This window comes from Canis lupus, unplaced genomic scaffold (genome assembly GCF_011100685.1).
Source record: "Canis lupus familiaris isolate Mischka breed German Shepherd unplaced genomic scaffold, alternate assembly UU_Cfam_GSD_1.0 chrUn_S1705H1899, whole genome shotgun sequence".
NCBI classification, from domain to species: domain Eukaryota; kingdom Metazoa; phylum Chordata; class Mammalia; order Carnivora; family Canidae; genus Canis; species Canis lupus.
Window position 1 is genome coordinate 94346 of NW_023330554.1, and position 17300 is coordinate 111645.

General features: G+C 43.5%; 1 long non-coding RNA gene across 4 annotated transcripts in view; it reads right to left on the reverse strand.

The window, feature by feature from the left end:
* Nucleotides 1-8366: 8366 nt before the first annotated feature.
* The window catches only part of LOC119878539, a 44564-nt gene continuing 35630 nt past the window's right edge, over nt 8367-17300 (reverse strand). For 2 of the 4 annotated variants that reach the window (XR_005386977.1, XR_005386982.1), the window contains 2 exons: nt 14945-15103; nt 8367-8387 (listed from right to left, as the gene is read on the reverse strand). This is a non-coding gene — a long non-coding RNA (uncharacterized LOC119878539). The remainder of the gene's footprint in view (nt 8388-14944; nt 15104-17300) is intronic. The other 2 variants (XR_005386979.1, XR_005386980.1) reach the window with 2 other exon arrangements.

Here is a 17300-nt window from a genome sequence, read left to right on the forward strand (position 1 = left end):
AATTATGGAGGGAGATCTTGAGCACTCTGCTGAAGCACAACTAGTGTGATTGCTTGCACAAAGAACACAAGTGTCGCACCACCACCGTCATGGCCCTGCAAGACAGAGTGGCTGCTCAACCTTTCATAAAGCCCTCGTTCCCTCATGCAAGGGTCACAGCCACAGTGGCCCTGCTCAGTGAAGCCAACGTCCCAATGTCTTCCCCCTTCAGAATTGGCACCTCTGTATTCCCTCCACCTGGAATGCTCTTTGACATAACCCCTCTCATAATTCAAGATTCTACTCTAAATGCCTCAGAAAGAATGCTCGGACTTTTAGTTTGGTTATGTGTGTATTACGGTACTCTGCATGGTAATATTTTGTGTCATTTCTTACAACTGCATGGGAGTCTACAACTATCTCAAAGAAAAGTCTTTACAAAACCCTCTGGGGCTGCCTTCTGCAACAGATCTATCTGCAATGCTAACCTCTGCCATGACTCCCCCCACCCCTCGTCACTTCCTTGCCTGTCACCCAACATCATTCCTCCATAGTACCCACTGCTTTCTGAAATTACTGATTGGCTCACTCCTCTATTTCCTGAGACCCCACAAGGAAGTCATCTCCAGAAATACAGAGTCCTTGTCTTGCTCATCACTCTCTCCCAGGACTTAAAATGAGGCTGGGCCTCAGGAAGCTTTCACTAGATGAAAATGCACGAGGCAGAGGTGATACCCAGTGACAGGACAGGAAGACCTGACATCACTCTGCTGTGACATGTTACATACTTAACCTCATGTAGTTCACTCCTTAGGAGAATTCTGGAAGAAAGAGTAATTTTCCATATTTGTAGTTGAGTGAATGGAGCGTAAGAGGTTAAATAACTTGGCCGACGCTGCATCGGCCATCAGGTTGGCCATTAGGAAGTACTGATGAAGTACTTCATCAGGAAGTAATGGTGTTGTTCAAAGTCAGGTACTAGAGATTAATAAGCCTACACAGAGCTTTCCTCACCACAAGCCCCTCACAGGGCTTTCCATTTATTGCCTCAATTGATCCTCACGATAGTCTACATCTGATCACATCAGGGGTTCAGACCACGAAACCAGGCTCGGAGAGTCAAGGAGGTTTGTTCAAGCAAGTACAGCTGCTGTGGAACACAGGGAACTCAGGGGCTGCGACCCCAGCTCCAGCTCCCCCGGAATCCCACGCGTGCACAGACGACAGACAGAGATTTAAAGGAATGCACACAAGGTCACGCAGCTGGATGGACAAAAGGCTGAATTAAGAGTAGGCCAACGACCTATTAGTCAAATGAGCTTTCCAGCCTGGCGTATCGTGCCACTGTCAAACACTTGAAAGTTTACATTTATTGCAGACTTTCAGAGATAAGATCAAGATTTTTATAATGAACATTAGCCATGCTACTGAAAACATAAGTAGACCGAGGTAAGAGACAGCCGACACGGAATACATGTGCTTATGGCTACCGTACACCATGCATACTCACAGCTCCAGAATATGACAAAAATCTAACTGCATGCATGTTGGGCTTTGATCTCTACAGGGTATAATCTTACTTAGGAATATTTAGTATTATTTCATAACATTTTCCTATCTATGGACAAACAGATCATTACAAATCAGGATGAAAACTGTTCATGACTCTGAAAGCTCTACATCTCTAGGGGAAGAAAATGCGTCAGAAACAGAAAAATCTTATACACTGTATGTATCCATGTGCTCTCTGATAAATACAAAAGATTTTCTCACCAAAAGAGCACGACACTTCAATGTACTTGCACAAGGCTCACATATGTCTTAAAATAATGAACAATCAGAAACTGAAGAACAATAGTAAGTTCCAACAAAAATAACAGATACAGCGTGTATCTGACTTTACTTTGTCTCTACCAATACTGGGGGGAACACTCTTTAATGGGGTGGCCGTTTCCCAGTTAACACTGTTCAAACCCGAACAGCAAAACTTTGGTTGAACAGCCAAAGTCAGGTCTCTACCCTAGAGGATCATACAATGTTAATGATAGGAAGTTTTCTATTTTCCTTCCCTCATCGCAGAAATAAAAAGTTGTGAGGAAAACAAAAGTTACTTATGGTATCCAAAACTCGGATAATGCTAGATTTAACATATGTTTATGCTGCATTCTGCAACTAAAACAATTTGCATTGAAAATGTCGAGTAGGTATTTCTCTCTATCACTACAACTATAAACCGGACAGGATAAATCAGACCACTGTGACAGTTCAAGTGGAGAATTTAGGAGCAGAAAAAAGAAAGATTTTCAGCAATATATGACAAGTTCAATTATTTTAGACTTAAATCTGGTAAAAAATGTAATTAAATTTAAAACATGCAATCAAATAGCATATATATATATTTTTTTTCCCATATAGCACAAGATGATGAAAGATAAGATAATTTTCCTTATGGAGATTCCGATCTAAGCCCAAATGAAAAGAAAAAAGAAACCTATCTTCATCATGGCAGGTGACTATGTCCTACAAAAAGATCCTTGCATCATACAAAAATGCAACTCCTATAACATAACAGAACTTTAACATGGGGGAAAACGAGGCCTTTTTTTAAAGTAAACTGCTGTTGCAAGGTAACTTTTAATTTGCGCACATAATGTAAATTGCTACGGTCAGCGCACCTTGGGTCACGGAAACAACGGTAGCTGGATCCAGAGGTGCCCCGGCAGTCCGGGTGTTCAGGCAAAGTGCCGTGAACAGTGAGGATCGATGAGCTCCTCCAAGTGTCACGGCCAGATCCTCGGCAGGGTGGCTGGAGAATAATATTCAGAGAGCAAGCACATGCTTAGTGTTACACTTTAAATTGATGCTGACATTTTGGATTGTGAAAAGAAAGTTTTTCCTAAGTAATATAGGAAACAACCCAGCTAACCTTCTGGAGGATATCAGATAATCATGGTAGGTTGTTGTGTAAGAGCTAACTTCTCAGAAATGTGAGCCCATGTGAAATACAAACAAGCAGCCGTTGCAGAGATTTACTATAGTGATCAACATTTTAATTACTTTCTGTTTTCTTAGATGTACAGGACTATTGCGATGAATATTCGCTCCATCTACAAACAAAGCAGTATTTTTAGCCTGGTATTTGCATTTGGTGGCAAAAAACTCCCACAAGGGTACGAATAACCACGAGTCATGTGCTGATTAATCCGAGACTTCTCAAGTCACGCATTAATTAAAGGAATTACTATGATCTTTGCTGGTAACGCTACACATTTGTCACACGGCATGCAGAGAACGACTTATTGGATGGTCAGATTTCAAACAAATCTCCAACCCTGCAAATACAGAGAGGATTTTTTCGAATCACTGCTGATGGTGACTCAATAAAAACCGAGGGCCTAAGTATGAAAACAAACTCCTACCAGAAAATCGCTAGACCAGTCTACACATGTGTGATGATTGACAAATAACTCGAGTGTGCAAAGAAGTGTTCTCCACATAAGAGAAAGGAGGACCACAATGGAAGGTGTGCAATGCAGGCCAAGCCACATCCTCAGCCGGCCCCGGCCCCCCGGCTCCAGGCCCCCCAGCCCCGAAAGGGGCGCGCACACACTGCGGCCCTGCTGCTCCGTACTCCTGCCAATGCCCTACGCTCTGGACATGCAGCCTTACCTCAGAAGCCACGGACTATCTATCAAGTGGCTTAAATTGCTTCATGTTTTCAAGGCGTCTTATAAAGCATTCTCGGGAAAATGTTTTGCTCCGTCATTCCTGGCCTTTTAGAAACGGTGCCCCAGCAAGTATTAATATTGATGAAAACCACATGATCTCGGTCATTTACTGCCGACTGACACACACAGGCCCAAGGTAACACAACACAGCTTCCCTGGTTCTTAGAACGTATACATAGACCAAAGTTGAAATACTGAACTTTCTTTTTTCAGAAGAAGATCCTACATTTTTCTGGTTAAAACTGACCCATTGCTTAAACTCTGCCCTTTATTTTTATTTTTTTTATTTTTTATTTTTTTAGTTTCAGAAGCAGAATTTATTTATTTTTTTAAGTTTTTCTTTTTTTTGTTTATAATAAATGTATTTTTTATTGGTGTTCACTTTGCCAACATACAGAATAACACCCAGTGCTCATCCCCTCAAGTGCCCCCCTCAGTGCCCGTCACCCATAAACTCTGCCCTTTAAACATCTCTGATAAAATCGAAGATGTCAAAGAAACCACATAAGACATTTCAGAAAATCAATTTGAAAGGTGTTAATCTCTATATGGGAAATATTTTTCTGCCGCAAAGGAATCTATATGCATCCTTCCTTCCTTAACAAAACAAAGTGAATTTTGTCGCGTTCGGTTCTATAAAAAGAGAAGCCCCACAGCCCTATTCTGAATGTGTCAGCAGGTCTTCTCGTGTAGGGAGTCGAAGGGTACAAGTCTCCTCTTCCAGAAGTGGGCAGGCAGCAGCGCACTTACAAGCCACAGGCCAGAAGAAGAGGATTATTTCCACAACAGGCAAAACTGCCAGGAGGAACAAGCCACGACAACCGCGTGCATATTAAAGCCTTACAGTGGCTCCACAAGACCAAGGGAGCACCGAGAGCTCCCACTCATGCAGTTTAGCTCGAGATTCGGGGAAAGCATTTGACTATGGGGTTTGGAGGATGGAGCATGAACAGTACTTTTGTAAGACTTCTGCAGGTGGGAAAACTGGGCTGTGCTCACATAGCTATCACCCACCAAGACCAAGAAAGCCTCAAACGTTATTTTTAAACACTGGATTCTCACATCCATTCCTTATTTTTCATGCCTGAATTACAGATGTCATGATACCATGAGATACTTTAGGATGCCTACGCATTGCGAAGTAAAAACTTCTACCAGCAGCTGGCTGACCACTAACCCTAGGTCAGAACATGGGCTACTGTATTTATCACTAATCCTGATATGACAATTTACTATAAACTTAATTATTAAAGCTCTCCTAAAACATCAAGAGTCTGACACCATGTGTTTACATCAAAGCCAACAGACATATAAAGGTGAAATCGGAGTATATTAAGTATTACTCCTTTTTCCCCACTGGATAATCAGTATTTGATATTTCAAACACTCAGAATATTTCTCAATGTTTTCTGTCAAAGTATTGTTAATGAAAGGAAAGAGGGAACGAGTTACAGAACTTTAGAACTGAGCTGATGCAAAGAAAATTAGACATTTCTTTGAAATCTCACATTTTTGTAACTGGCTACATAAAATATGGGTTTACTTTAATATAAAAATGACAATCTTCTCCATTCCTCACGTATACACAGTAAAGCAACTACCACGTTTGGTGGAAACATGAAGCGGAAGATGGGTCAGAGGGAACGAGAGATGGATGCTTTAGCACCAGCTCTCAAGCTTAAACAAGGAAAATAATAAGTTAGGAAAGATTTACACATAGCATTGTTTTCACAGTAAATATTTAGAAATATAAATTAAAGTAGCGTGAAATTGCAGTATCATGATATGGATAAACAACAGATTGTGAGGTCATTAAATTATAATGTAAATCTGTTATCTATAAAATATATGCAATGATGTCTATGATATATGGAGGAGACAGAGCATGCTGCAAAACATCATGATCAACAGATTCTCCTTTATACAAAATCTTATATGTACACTTCTAAATATGCACGAGAACACGTGACCAGTGAGAGACATCAGCAAGAGCTAACAGGAGCTGCCTCTGAGTGACGAGATCTGCAATTCCGTTTACTTTTTGCACTTCTATATACTGATTGCATTTTTAACGATCATTTATCTGAAAAGTTCTTTCCAAAGTAAAATGTCTTTTTTTTTAAAGAGATTCTGACATGAAATGAGAAAAAAAACAAAGGGCTTTATTTTTAAAGAAGAAAAACTTCTAGCAAGGTCATGTGCTAGTCTACTACCCTGAAGGGACTGTGCACTTTGAAGACTTTGGGAAATGTTCACTGTGCCTACAGAGTAGTCCCATGCTCATTCTGTCATTTCTGCAGTGAGTAGCACCAATAGAAGAGGTATGGAGGGCAGCCCCGGTGGTGCAGCGGTTTAGCGCCGCCTGCAGCCCAGGGCATGATCCTGGAGACCCTGGATCGAGTCCCACGTTGGGCTCTCTGAATGGAGCCTGCTTCTCCCCCTGCCTGTGTCTCTGCCTCTCTCTCTCTCTCTCTCTGTCTCTGTCTCTATGAATAAATAAATAAATAAAAATCTTTAAAAAAATAAAAGAGGTATCGAGAAGAAGTGAAAGGTACTCCACCCTCTGGTACAGAACGTGTTTTCATGTGAGGCTCAGGGACCAGTAGTGGGTTATTCTCGACTATACTGCTCTCAATGACATCAAGCACAAACCCACTAAGAGACTTAGGCGTGCCTCTGCTGTTATGACATTTTGGTCAAAATGGCAAAATGCATCTTAATTACAGTTTTGATAGGTATGTACTTATAGGTGTCATATATTCAATGACCTTTCAGGTTCAGGATATAACTGAGTACACTTAGGACATGTAAAGTTAACAAATTAAAACTCTGATAGATGATAGGAAAGAAAATTCTATCCAGAGTTTCACCGATACCATGAAATTATCATTTTGATGGCCCACATTTATGATGCTCTAAATATATGCACAGTGTAAAGTAGTCAATCTGGATTTCTACAAAAGGACACTGAGCACAAAATGGAAACATAAAGACAGTTCTATGAAATGAATCTCATAAACTATCGACCGAAGAACATTTTATGTTTAAACTAAACAGTTTTTGACTCCATGATCATTTATCATACTCAAGATAAAAATAGATAAAAAATAATTGATAATTGATGATTAAGACAAAATTCATATAACACTAGCATTATTCTTTCCAAGTATTCCAAGCAGAAATTCTTATAGGACACAACCAAAAGTATGGGCTATTTACTTGCTGTTATTTTAATAAAAGAACAAAGAAAACTAAGACCTCACAAAATGTTGAAATAGCTATCTATCTACAGACATTGTGAATTTTTAGGAAGACACGCTGAAACATCAATACCATTGCAAACACACAGGCATGCGCATATTCTGGTACGATGAACTTGAAAATTAACAAGCTATATTGGAGTTATGAATAATGGTCCTAATTATTCTTTTCCCAAAGTAGTAAACAGAAATACTATGTCAGAGTTTTCTGATCAGTGACAAAGTCATTAATAAATGAAATCAAAATGGCTAGCAATCAATAAAAAACTGTATTTGTGAGGGAAACATTCACTGCTACACTAGGCTTCCATTCCGTATAGGCAACAGATTCATTTTAGTATGTAAAATGCTCTGGGTTGAAGAATGCTTTTGACAAGAAATGATAAAGATTTTTCCCTATCACAGTAACAAAAACATATATTCACGTTGTGTTTTTTGAACTGCTCATCTTCCTAAAAAAATTAAGTAATGAGGAAGGCCATAAGATGGCTAGGAAAACATAAACTGTAAGAAGCAAGAGGTTCATTTCCCTTAAACAAAATTCCCAGAAAGCAGGCAAGAAAAAAAATAAAAGACCTCAACAATTGGAAAAGTTGGGGAAGGAGGGGAAAATCTGAAAGCAAGCAAGATGAAAATAATGAAAATACCAGCTGACATAAACAGGGATAGAATGCAGTCTAATCCCCAGACTCCTGAGCAAGGACATATGCAAAATTAGCACGGGAACACAAAACTACAACAGAAAGATGGTACGCGTAGCACCGGGACCAAGTATTAAACAAAGCATATCGAATTCAGAACTTGCTCATCAAACTGGATTAATTCTCCCTTTTGATGAAATGCATTTTGAGTTCAGGTTACGTCACAGGAATATTTTTATGGAATGACTTTAAAAATGTAGAGAAAGACTCTGATTCCTCTGACTCCCCTTAGTGAAAGAAAATCTTCGAATGCTGCTAAAGTTAATTAAAAACCATGAGGGAGGGATCCCTGGGTGGCGCAGCGGTTTAGCGCCTGCCTTTGGCCCAGGGCGCGATCCTGGAGACCCGGGATCGAGTCCCACATCGGGCTCCCGGTGCATGGAGCCTGCTTCTCCCTCTGCCTGTGTCTCTGCCTCTCTCTCTCTCTGTAACTATCATAAATAAATAAAAATTAAAGAAAAAAAAACCACGAGGGATCAATGAAATGAGAGATTCAATACAGACTGTGACATTCTGGGCCAAAACTGAAGTGTCACCAAAAAGTAATGGTTTTGGTAGACCCTGGCTAACAAACGAGAAAGGATATCAAACACAAAGACTTTTTTTTGTCAAGAATGGTAACACTGATAGGAGAGAACCTCAAAGTGACATACATACATACCGACAACTGAGTATGTATATTCAGCATAAAGACTCACCAGAAGCAGGTGTCCATGCCTCTGTGGACAAAAAACAAAACAAAACAAAACAAAACAAAACAAAACAAAACAACTTTGGTTAACAGATCAACACACATATTAAAATCCAGACACTATAAGTTCTGGCACAGAGGCTGAAGCACACATTACATGAGAACACTGTTGCTGTCTCTGTCTGGTGAAACACAAAGGAGTGTGAACCTCGTAAATGCAATTTTGGGTATCAAAGTCCAACTGACTCTTTGTAATGTGCTCTGGCTTTGCAATTCTCAACATAGCAGGTGATAACCTGATATAGAAGCGAATACTACCGTGACTTCGGTTAGCTGCATGTGAGTTGTTTAAATATCAAAAGGTGAAGTACGACAAATTAGGAATAAAACACAAGTTTATGGAAAGGGTGCTTCAAAGAATGAAACCTGGATAAAACTCAAAAGCAGGAATCCTCCCAAGTGATCCTTTGCTACAAAATTAATTCACATTAGTGGAAGGCTTTGCTATGCCCAGTGCTGGGAATGTTTTTGTCCTGTCGGAAACAGTTCACGCAAAATACCGAATTTCCATATTTCACCGTTATGTCCCGTTGTTTTGCTCAGAAAGAGCACCAAATCTCTGTGCTTAATTTAAAATGAATTACAATTTTGCTGGGGGTTTAATTGCTAAGTAATTTGTTTGAACAGTTTAAACCACTTACAATTTTAGTCAACATAAAAATTTGTGGGCAATCATACGGGAAAACTCATAAAACCACAGCTAAATTCCTAGGGATCAAAGTGTTATAGACTGAAATAGCCTTTAACTAACAAATGATCATTATGATTGGATGTCAACTGCATTCCTATATTGTAATTCATTTGCATATGTAAGAAAAAATAGAAAACCATTAGGCCAAGTAAAGGACTAAAAATTGCTTTTAAAGCAGCAACACTATGCAAATCTAAACAGAAATTCCAAACGTCCTGTTATTCTTCTGGGAGTTCAGAGCAAAAGTCGTTCTTACGTAAAAACGGAATTAAGGTTGAGAGCCCACAAGACTTCCTGACGGTGCTTCGTAAGTTAGAAAATGAGCCCATAGATAGGAGATCGTAAAGACGCTTTTCTTCCAACAGAGACGGCTTCCTTACTGCTCACCCAGTTCCTGACCTCTGTCATGAGCTAGTGAACCCCCAGAACAAAGCTGAGAACAAAACCTGGGTTTCGGTACGACTCCACAGTTGAACTCAGAACCAGATTAAAACCAGGGCTTACGAGAGCTTTCCCGCTGTCAGATTCAACCGTGGGTCATCCCTAATCCCGCCCCAGACCAGCGAGAAGACAGCAAGCTCCCATCCTTGCAGGAGTGTGCCGTGGAAGCGTCACAAGCCAGAGACAGAGGGGTTGTGTCCCTCAGAGTGAAGCTACAGGAAATGGTTTCCTTCTTTTCATTTTTTCGTTCTTAAGGAACTTTCATAAAACAGCTCTGAATCATGCAGTCTCCTTTAAAAATGTTCTCCTCATAAGGAAAACAGAAGAAAAATCAACCACCAAAGGTCACACTTGAAAACGCAGAACTTCAGAACTTGTGGAAGAAACACCTGTAAGACCTCTTTCTTTGTACCACTTCATGCAAAGTTTCTCATGAGAAATTTATGTACTGGTTTGTGTTTTATGAATCAGACCTGAATAAAAAGAGAGACTTCTGCCATGAAACTTAAAAGGGTAAGAAAATCTCCGTGTGCGTGCCACTCCCAGCATCATGAGTCAGGTTTTTCCCCTCCCCACGCAGACTGTTCCAGAGTCTCACCTCAATCCCCCCTACTGGTCCTTACAGATGCGCTAAAATGGATTACCACTGCAGTGGTTTATCAGTCCTCCTCCGATATCCATAGAAAACTAAAGAAGACCAAGGAGGGTCCTCAAACTCCCATTCCCGACCTGGTGAAAATGGCATTTAAAGTCCTTAACACCCGAGAGGAAGTGGCTGAACTTAAGAGGCAGGCCAGGCTCCAGCAGAAGGTCCAACTCCAGACCCAAGCGTCGGTGGGAGCCCGCAGAAAGGGGGAACCAACCGAATCCCACCTGGGGCTTGCTTCAGATGTGGCACCGAGGGACAATGGGCCCGTCAATGTCCCAATCCCAAGGAGCCAACGCGGCAATTCCCTCAATGTGGAACGATGCGCCACTGGAAATCCGCCTGCTGGGTCTCGGGGGATCCTTGGCGCCTCCACACAGAGGAAACCCTGAGCCGGGAAGTCCAGCCTTTCAACTACTCGGATTGGATGATGACTGACGGGGCCCAGACTCAGACACCCCCTAAGCCAGGCCAAGCCCAGGGTCCTGCTCCAGGTAGCAGGGAAGCCCATCTCTTTCCTGTTGGGCACGGGGGCGACTGACTCCATTGTGCCTTCCTACTCGGGGGCCAGCTTCCCCTCTCCAGTAGCCGTGATGGGAACTGATGGCACCTCCTCTATTCCACGGACTGCCCCACTCCTCTCTTGCAGCCTGGATGGGTTCTCCTCCTCACACTCCTTCCTTAGAATCCCTTCCTGCCCAGCTCCTTTTCGTCGAAAATCCTGACATCTATCTATCAGCTTCTCCTCGGCTAAGTCCGGCTACCCTCCTACTTACCCCCTCTACTAACCCAGAACCCTCCCATTCCTGCTCTCAACTCCTGGAAGAGCTGCCCCCTCCACATCCAGGACTTTAGAATCAGCCCTTCCCTAACCCTGACCAAATTCTCTTTGTGGCCAGAGACACGCAGCATAGGCCATCGTTACCCTAGATGCCATCCTAGAGGCAGTTCCCCCCTCCTCGGGACAAGCTCTCGGAAGGCAGAACTTAGAGCCCTCACCAGGGCTCTTCGCCTGTCCAAAGGGCAATGAGCTACCATATACACGGACTCCAAATGTGCCTCCATCATCACACATACACATTCTGTCCTCTGGCAAGAGCAAAGGTTTCTTACAACCAAGGGAAGCCCCATAATCTATGGGCCCCTCATTTCAAAACTACTAGAGGCCCTCAGCCTTCCCACTGAAGTAGCCATTGTCCACTGCCATGGACATCAATCCTCCATGGACCCGGTGTCCTGGGCCAACAACAAAGCTGACTCAACTGCCCAAGCCACTGCCTTAGGCTCCTCATCAGCTCCCCTCCTCTTCCTCAACACACCACATTCCCCCTCTTACACAGATGAGGAAACTCACACACTAAAAAAGATGGGAAGAATAGCCGGGGAGAAAGACTGGATCTTCATTCAAAAGAAACTCGCTCTTCCAAACCATTTAGCTCCTGTGATCATTTCAGACATACGTCAATCCCTACACATTGGTCCCAAGGCCTTACACCAGTTCCCAGGATTCCACTATCCACATCTCCAAAAGGTAATTGGAGAGGTGCGTTAGTCTTACAAAACCTGCTCCACTGTAAATGCTCAAGGGGGAATTCGCAGGCCAGGACCCAATCACCAGCTCCATGGCTACCAACCTGGCAAGGACTGGCAGCTTGACTTTTCCCACATGCCGCGCCATAAATCCTTTCGCTACCTATTAACCTTAGTGGACACCTTTACAGGCTGGATAGAGGCTTTTCCCACAGCTCGGGAGATGGCGGATGTGGTGGCCACCATACTCATCGAACAGATCATTCTGAGATTCAGCCTCCTGGAGATCCTACAATCTGACAACAGCCCGGCTTTCATCTCCAGCATCACCCGGCAAGACTCCGAGAGCCTAAATATTACCTGGAAACTCCATATCCCATATCACCCCCAGTCTTCGGGTAAGGTAGAGTGGGCCAACGGCCTTCTCAAAGAACATCTCACCAAACTTACCCTTGAAACTCCACCTGTCCAGGCCAACCCTCCTCCCGCTGGCTTTAACAAGGCTCAGAGCCACCCCTAGAGGGCCATCGGGCCTAAGTCCCTTTGAGCTTCTCTACGGGGTGGCCCTTCCTGCTCACTTAAAATCTTCCATCATCACCTCCTCCTCTCCTATCTTACTTACCTACCTTCCCTAACTCTTCTAAGAGCCCTCCTGTGGGCCCATGTGGATTCAGTCACCCCTACTCCAGGAGCACCCACCTACAGGCTAACCCAACTCAGGACCAGGGCCCCTTCTCCTGGATAAAACTTATCCAACAAGGCACTTCCCTCGCCAGCCTTTCCTGCATGGGCAATCTGTCCCACTGTTTTATCTGTGCCGCTTTAGGCAAAACTCCCCTTGTGGCCATTCCCCTCCCCAAGTGCATTCAGCTGCACCAGCCCCGCACCCACACCTCCAGTGCCTGCCTCATCCCTCTCTCACTAATGTTGCCCTATTTACTGACCCTCTCAACCATCAATTCCCCTTCTGTTATTCTGCCCCTAACTCATCCCTGTGCAACGTCACCCGGTCAAACGTCACCTCTCATCATGCTGCTATTGCCTGATTCTTTTGGTGCCATGGCACCCTATCTCAATCTCTCAATACCTCTGCCTCGCTCCTGACTGTCTCCCTAGTTCCGCGATTAACTATCTATAGTCAGGCAGAAGTAGCCCTCCTCATCAGCCCCCTGGAAAAGCAGAAACGAGTGATCTTTCTCCCACTGGTTGTCAGGGTCTCCCTGGCCTCAACCCTGGTGACCACTGGGTAAGGGGCCCTTATTCTACTCTGTAGATTCCTCCAGGGACCTATCCGAGAGGCTTCAAATGGCTATCGAGGCTTTGGCAGAGTCTTTTGCTTCCCGACAACGCCAAATAAACCCGGTGGCCCAGGTAGCTCTTCAGAACCGACGTGTCTTGGACCTCCTCACGGCCAAGAAAGGAGGAACTTGTATGTGTCTCAATGAAGATTGCTACTACTACATCAACGAAACAGGTGTAGTTGAAAGCAATCTCCACGTCCTCGCCAAAGTTCGTGAGTCTCTCCAAAAACGGTATCACCCTGTCGACCCAACTACACCCCAATGGTGGCAGACCCCACTAACCATATGGCTCCTCCTCTCTCTAAGCCCACTCCTAATCATTGGCATACTATTAATGGTGGTCCCTTGCTCTCTCTGAATCATCAAGGAAGGAATCCGCGAAAGATCTCGGTTATCAGTCAACCAACTTGTTTTACACCCCTACGCTGGCCTGCCCACCTCCGACAGGCACCACGACGCCCCTAAATCAGCAGGAAGCAGCCGGATCTGAATCATCGCCCCATTATAACATAACAAAAAGATCTGAATGTTGGGCTGGGGAGACTGGGGACCTCAAAATGGCTGACCCCAGGCCAGCAACCTCCCAATAAGGCCGCCTTGCGGCCCTACCCTAACTGAGCACCCAAAGACCTGTAACCCTTGCCCTAATTGGAATGCCGCCCCGCCCCCATCTTCCAGAGGAAAACTCTTTATAGACCCCCCCTGCAGTTTGCTTGGGTGTGACTCCCCCCCTCGCTCTCTCTCCCCTGCGGGCCTCAGAACCTAGCCAGGGAGCGCATCCCATTAAAAGCCTGTTTCAAACAAAATAAATAAATAAAAATAAAAGCCTGTTTCCACCAACTTTTGCCTGGCCTCTCTCTTCCAGTTCACTACCAATCAGATTAAACCTGACAAAAACCATGGTCCTTTTGTACCAAACTGCCACTTAAAGACTGTGACAGCTAATCTCTATGTTGTTAGGAACTATATCATTTCAATATGTGTGAAACTGGCAGGGACATAAATTCCAGACATCATTCACTCTTGGCTTTGAAACAGGCTCATGGTATCTGGTATTAGGCAATGTTCTTTGGAATTTGTAGATGAATCTGACCACATCTAGCTTCAGACGTGGAAAAAAAAAACAGATCTTATTTAGCAAAGTGATAATGCAGTGTTTTAAATACATCCCAGCTTAGATGACACACGATACTTTTCTCAATGGTTCCGGGGAGCCTCAGTCATTGTGATTTGATAGCACGCAAAGTCAATGAGAAACAGACACGTGGAATTTGAAGCAGAAAGGTACGGTCTTTCTGGATCTTCACATTTGTTTCAATTTCTCACTAATGACTCCTCAAGGCCTTGAATACATGAGTCACCCTTTTAGGCAACTACTATGATTAAAAGTAAGAGAAGAGCAAGTAGGATGTTACCTATTCATTTGGCTGAGTCTTCGAACTCTAAGAGACGATGATGAGACCACCAGTCCATGGGGTGTCAAACTTAACAATGCAGCAGAGGCAACAAGAAACTGCTCGACCCAGGAGTAGATGTGAGTGAAGGCTCACCGGAGGAATCATTCTATACCATAATCGACAGTCTGTACACGTCACTGCCTCGGGCTTGGCTCGGCTTCATCTGGTGCACGTGTTGGTCTCACCCAGGAATTCAAGAAGGGCACTGAACACTAGTGATGAAACTGCTCTGCAAGGATATTCTGATTGTTCCATCACATGGGCCTCTTAACAATCCTAGCTTCCCAAACTGCATTCTCAGTGTGTTTCTCCAAAACAATGAGGTGCCACCCTTTATCTGAACTCTTGAATACCACCTCTGCCTGTGGCTGTCCTGTTATGGGGACACCTTTTGCAGCTGCATGCTTTCCCCATTTCTCATTGTGTCCCCTGCCAAGTTTGGACCCCTAGAATACCTACCCTGTCCTGTGTCCAGGCTTGCCGTGTCGGTGATTCATTCACATGGACATTCTGCTGTGGGCTTTGTTCTCTCGGGGCTCACGATATTTACATTCCTTCCCAAGCTTTGCTGTAGGCCAAATCCTTGCTCCTCACCTGGTCCCATCTGGTCTACCCAGACTCAAAAAAAAAAAATCACAACCAAAAGTCAAAACAAAGGAGGAGCAGGTGGAGATTTTTCCAAGCCGAGACCCTGAAGACGAGAACTGAGGAAGACGGACTCGACATTTACTGGTGTGAGGATGAAAAGAGATACTCAGGATGATGGATATTACACACCATCTCACAAGCTTTCCGTGCCTGAAGTGTCTAGCCTGTTGTTCATTCCACGCAAAACTGTGAGACTCAGGCACTCTTTCAGAGCCTTCTGGGACAATATGGGACAACATGTATAAAATATGGGATGATCATCAAAATGAACCCGATTAAACTCAAACAATGGACTTAATTTTTTTTATCATCTCCTTTTTTTAAAAAGATTTATTTATTCATGATAGATATAGAGAGAGAAAGAGAGAGACAGAGACACAGGAGGAGGGAGAAGCAGGCTTCATGCTGGGAGCCTGACGTGGGACTCGATCCCGGGACTCCAGGATCGTGCCCTGGGACAAAGGCAGGCACCAAACCGCTTAGCCACCCAGGGATCCCGATCATCTGCTTCCTAATCCCCATCTCCCTACAAAGGTGGTCAATGATTCATTATGTTATTATCTGTTTCTCACCCCAACATTTCTATCTACCTGTATCCATCCATTTGCTGATGACTGAAACCAGGCAGCCATATCTGTTTCTACATCTAACCCATGACCGTTCTAATTTAAAATATACTTTACATCCATCTTATTATTTTCTTCTCTATATTCAGCACCCAGGTCACATTTATATGTCCCATTGTCATCTCTCACTAGAACTAATATCATTGCATTCTGGCTAGCCTTCCCACTTGTAACTCAAGTCTTTTCGATTTTTTAAAGATGACTTTTACCTCTTTGAGAGAGACCATGAGAGAGAGTGCATGAGTCGGAGCGGGGAGAGGCAGAGGGAGAGGGAGAAGCAGATGCCCCACTGGGCAGGGATCCTGACCTGAGCCGAAAGGCAAAGGCTCAACCGACTGATCCCCCCCACACCAGGTGTCCCTAACTCTGTTCTTTTCTGAATCGTTCCCAAACCCACAACAGGTAGCCTAATAGTGAAAGCCCCAAACATCATTATGTTGTTACTTTGCTTATTAGTTCTCTTCAAAGTCTTCTCTTTGTACCTTGGATGAAATCAAAACCCTCTGAGCCAATAAATCCTGGTGTGATCTAGTCCATGCTGACTTTAGTCACATCTAATGCTGCTCTCCTATCTATCTATTCATTATGTTCCACCTTCCCTGACCATTTTTTCAATCTTTCTCAATCTTGGAGACTCCCATCAATATTTTTTTTACATTCTTCAACATCTCAATGGCTATTAAGATTTCCTATGTAGGAACTTAGCCTTAGCCTTACAACGTTCATCACATATGTTACTTCTTTAACGGGGTCTTCCCTGAACCTCTAATTTAAGAGCTAGTTCTCTCCATTATGATATTTTATGGTCATTGTCATTTTCTTTCATAGCACCTTTCCCACGTTTCTTGTAGGCACTTGTCAGTATGAATATTTCTAAAGTGACTGTCCTCTGAGTAGGCCGTGAGAAAGCTCCATGGGAACATGGGTCTTTTGCTTTCTACTGTATGGCAATGCCTGGTACAGGGACTACAATCATTGGCACTCAATATATCTGTCCAATGAGTGAGTGGAAATTCTGTATCTCATAGTTTATTTGTTCAATTATTCAATAAGCTATTATCTTGTGTAAAGCATGGTCTTCACCTCATTGGGTACAGCAGAGACAAAGAGATGCAAAAGTGCCTGCTCTGGTGAAGCTTCTAGAGTGGGAAACCAGTAATTAGCAACGAATACAAAACATCACATCGCATTTTAGAAAGAGACATGTAGCAAAGAAAAAATGGAGCAGGACAACGGAAATGAGGGGTGCCAGCGAGATGGGATTTACAGTTAGAATAAATGATCAATGTAGGCCTTCATGAACAGTTTACCTCTGGGAAAAGACTTGAAGCAAGTGAAGGCTCTCTAAGAGAAATTCAAGTCAAAGAATTTTCTAGGCAAGGGAATGAGCTAGAATGAGTCCAAGAGTGGGAACTTGTATGGGTTTCTGAGAAACAGTAAAGGAAGATGCAGAGTGGTCAGGAAGGCAGACATAGAGGTTGTGATAAAAGAGACAAGGAAGGGCAGACAGATCACGTAGGCCTTTTGACCACCATCCCCAC